Below are 4641 nucleotides of genomic sequence, written 5' to 3' on the forward strand. Positions count from 1 at the left end.
CTCCCTCCTTTTGATAAAAATGGAGATACTGGTGGGATGAGGGCTTTTGGGGGGGGGGCTTCTGTGGGGGTGGGGGTGAATGGACGGGATATGATTTAGTTGGCTGCCTTATGCCGAAAAGGGAGGTTAGGTACTGTGCGAGAATGATGGGGAGGGTGTTTTTCAGTAAGCGGTGAAAGCAAATGCATGTCTACTCATAAGCAAACCCTACTGAATTCATTGGAGTTTACTCCCTGGAAAGTAGAAGTTTAGTTGAACTCAGTGGGGCTCATGTATGCAGATTCCACTTAGACCTCTGAGTGGGGGAGCAGATGCAACTTGACTAGTAAATCACTTAAACTACTCATAAATTAGTTGAAAATATATTAAATATAATATATGGAAGTTTATCTAATATTTTAATTAAACCTACCACTTCCTTACATTTTAGGCCCTCCACTGCTGCAGGGAGCCTCGTCAAGACCCTCTGCTGGCACAGGGAAGAGCAGTGCAGCCTCCGCCGCTGCAGGGAGGTATGGTTTGCCCCTGCAGGCCCAGCAAGACCCTCCGCCACCAGAGATATATTATATTTAGCTGGTGATATATTGTGATGTTGAAAACCAGATATCGCCCAGTCCTAGTACATGCCATGGGGAGCGGGGGACGGGGAGAACAGAACCTCTTCCTCCAAAGCCCTCTGTACTTGCGAGAAGATATAGGGGAAAGGGAATTTGTGGCAACCACAAATAAGAGATTAGCTGGTGAGAACTTGTGGTAGAATAGACCCTTCCGCCAGCTACTGAAGACTCTTTTATTGTAATAGGCTTTTGCAGCCTGAATGTTTTTTTAAGAAATGGGCATTTAAATAGCACTGTGCTGTTTTTACTATTTGTGTTTTAATAGATCTGTTTGTATATTGTTTACTTCTATAACAGTTTAATTACTTTTTAATTATTATGTTTTATACGGTTTTAGCCTTCAATATTTTATCTATGTTGTTTTAATTTGTGTAAGTCTTCTTGAGTCCTGATCTGGGGAAAAGGTGGGATATAAATAAATTAATAGTAAAAAACTGCTCATAGAAGAGGGGAAGGCACAAAATAGTAATAGACTGCTGATGGAAGAGGGGAAGGCACAAAATCAAGAAGGCTGAATAGCTTGGAGAAGAAAATGGGGTACATTGGTTTAGTACTTGTCAAAATTAGAAGGCATCCAAGCAAAGCTACACACAAACATCTTCTACTGTACATAATTTAGCACACATTGCCACAATTTTTGACAAAAGTCAAATGGAAATGACTAAGCAGACTTTAGGACAAACATTTTAATTGCTTTAAACAACACTGGGGTGGAGACTCGGTCATGCATACTTTTTTTCTTTTGTCCAGAAGGCAGGACTAAGAGGTGGAAATTGCGGGGAAGCTGATTTTGGGAAAACATGGGGAGACAGTCCCTAATGATACAAGCTGTTTGCCTCAGGAAGTGTGGGCTCTCCTTTGCTGAAGGTATTTAAGAAGAGCCAGGAACTTCTGGCAAAGTTAAGGACATGCCACAGCACTGTACAGACCTTTATGTTTATCATGTCCAGGAAGTGTTGCCAACTGGAAACTGAAGTCATTTGGGCATTAGTTTAACAGTGTCCCTGCCCATAATCCGTTATTCCTAGATCCATATAAAGATTCACTTCAGAGTGGTTGAAGCTGTCATCAAGGATGGCATCACATGGGGCCAGCTTCCTCACTCCCTTTCCTTGCCCAGCAGATGGTGCCCAAGCCCCATGCAGACAAACACAGAGCAAGCCTTCAACAATTGTGTTTTCGAAATGTGAAATAAGATAGGGACCCAGGGAGCTGACTTTTGCGAAGTCAGACCAGTGGTCCATCTACCTCAGGGCTCAGCAAACTTTTTCAGCCATGGACTGGTCCACCATCCCTCAGACTATATATTGGAAAAAAATATGAATGAATTCCTATGCCCCACAAATAACCCAGAGATGCATTCTAAATAAAAGCACACATTCTACTTACCGTATTTTTTGCTCTATAAGACTCACTTTTTCCCTCCCAAAAAGTAAGGGGAAATGTATGTGTGCCTTATGGAGCGAATACAGGCTGCGCAGCTATCCCAGAAGCCAGAACAGCAAGAGGGATCGTTGCGCAGCGATCCCTCTTGCTATTCTGGCTTCTGAGATTCAGAATATTATTTTTTCTTGTTTTCCTCCTCCAAAAACTAGGTGCGTCTTATGGTCTGTGCATCTTATAGAGCGAAAAATACGATATGTAAAAACACCAGGCAGGCCCCTCAAATATCCCAGAGGTGTATTTTAAACAAAAGCACACATTCTACTCATGTAAAAACACACCGATTCCCGGACCGTCCGCAGGCTGGATTTAGAAGGCGATTGGACCGCATCCGGCCCCCGGGCCTTAGGTTGCCTACCCCTGATCTACCTCATCTACTCTGACTGGCAGCAACTCTCCAGGATTTCAGGCAGGAGACATTTCCAGTCCTACCCAGGGACTGAATCTGGAGCATTGCATGGAAAGTGGAGGTTCTACTGCTGATCTATAGCCATTCCTGGGAAAGAGGAAATGTATTCACAATGCCACCTTTGATTAATCAGGTTTCAACAGCCAAAGAAATCCTGTGTTTCATGTGCCACCGGCTCCAGCACAAATGACTGTGAATGCACAGCTGTACACTGACATCTCTAGGCAAAAATGGTTTTAGATTTTTATGTAAGGTATTTATATACCTCTTTTAAGGCAAGCCTGAAAAGGTTTTAAAAACAAGCATCAGTAACTCCCTTTAAATCCATATCAGCAAACAGAAAGGAACTCACTTGGTACCTAACACCACGTAAACTGGTGCTGCTATGTCCAGGAACCTAACCAAAATGCTGGAGAGGCTGCACCTCCATAGGCACATACCTCCATATCTGGTGGGAATGCCCCCAAACCCAACTCTTCTGGATAGCAATCGTACAAGAAATAAGCAAAACAACTAACAGGTACTAGAAGTCAGCCCAAAACTGGCCCTACTGAACACACTATAAAGAGCTCATAATCCACCTACTCTCCAGAAACATCATAGCCAGGGACCTGTCAGGAATAAACATGGAACACTGGTATCAAGTAGTATGGGAAACAGCATTACTAGAAAAGCTAACCAATAGACTGTAACTGATATGGGGACAAATAGAAGAGGACGTCTTCAATCTGGTATGGCTCCCCTTTATCACATACACAGCCCAACAAGACAACATGAACCCACCGACATCACACAATTCAATATGAAAATTCCTTTCAGTGGCACCTTAGAGACGAACTAAGTTTGTTATTGGTATGAGCTTTCGTGTGCATGCACACTTCTTCACATACCAATAACAAACTTAGTTGGTCTCTAAGGTGCTACTGGAAGGGATTTTTTTTATTTTATTTCGACTACAGCAGACCAACACGGCTATCTACCTGTAACCAGAACAATTCAATATGGTTAACTTAACCCAACAACCCCCTCACATTCGCACAAACAAATCCAACTGCAGCCAACCAAAGACAATCAATCACACCCAAGGCCACCCCAACCATCAGGGGAAACGTATAGAAAGAGAACCAACCCAAGTGAGAGCTGACACAAAAACCCCATGCATACACTAAGTAAAAGAAAATAAACTTTAGCGTCCCATCCTCTCCTGCCCCCCCTTTCCTCCCAACCCTATGCTGCATATAACAAACACCAATGTCTCAGGGCAAATGTAACTGATCTGTAGAAAACACAACCTGAAGAAAGAGACAATGCATGTGCTTTTGTAAACGAGGAAAATCTTTAATAAAAATTGTTTTTGTTATTTTAAAAAAGCAGCAGCAATGAGTGCACAATGCAAGAGAAAAGGCAAGCGACTGATGATTTTTATTTTTGAAATCTGGTCTTTTCATGCCCTAGTTTTAAACTAGGACCTCTCTCCTCCCTGTAGCCCTGTAAGTACCTGGCTGGGAGGCACCTGGCGCATCTGGATAGGGACGGCAGCTCCATTTCTGAACCGGGGACTGCAGTGCCACCGACTCCCGCCCTCTCTTTGCCCCATTATCAGCCCCGGGCTCGTCCACACAGTCCTTCATTCCCCCGCCCCGCACCCCTCAACTGACTTTTCCCCGATCAATTAAGAAACTCAAACCAACCCAGAAGGACACCATCCCAGGATCAAAATGGGTTTGTCGAAGGGAGGGGAACCCAAGTCGCGCCGCCGCTGGCGGTTCCTCGTCCCCCATCTCGCGGCGCTGTGGGAACCCGCCTCCAGACAGGCCTCGGGGCTCCGCCGCGGCGGTACTCTGGGCCGCCGGACGAACAGGCGGCAGCACCAATGCAGACTGTGCTTAACCATCGGGGCCTCCCCTACCCGTGTGGGCACCTCATTGAGGCAGCGGCGCGTCTGGTGTGAAGGGCGCCCTTCCTCGGCCCCCCTTTGCCTGAGAGGCCTCCCGCCAGCAGCCGAATAGGCCTGAAAATTTTTCTATCCGCGCCCGGCCACTCTGCCGCTTCCTCTCCTCCGGGACGGCTCTCGCTCTCTCCGTCGGGCAAGACGGAAGCCTCGCGAGACCTGGAGCGGGAACGGGGAGGGAGGGGGGAACCTGCGCTGCTTCCGCCGTTCTCGCGAGAAGC

This window comes from Podarcis melisellensis, assembly GCF_964234715.1.
Source record: "Podarcis melisellensis genome assembly, chromosome: 14".
NCBI classification, from domain to species: domain Eukaryota; kingdom Metazoa; phylum Chordata; class Lepidosauria; order Squamata; family Lacertidae; genus Podarcis; species Podarcis melisellensis.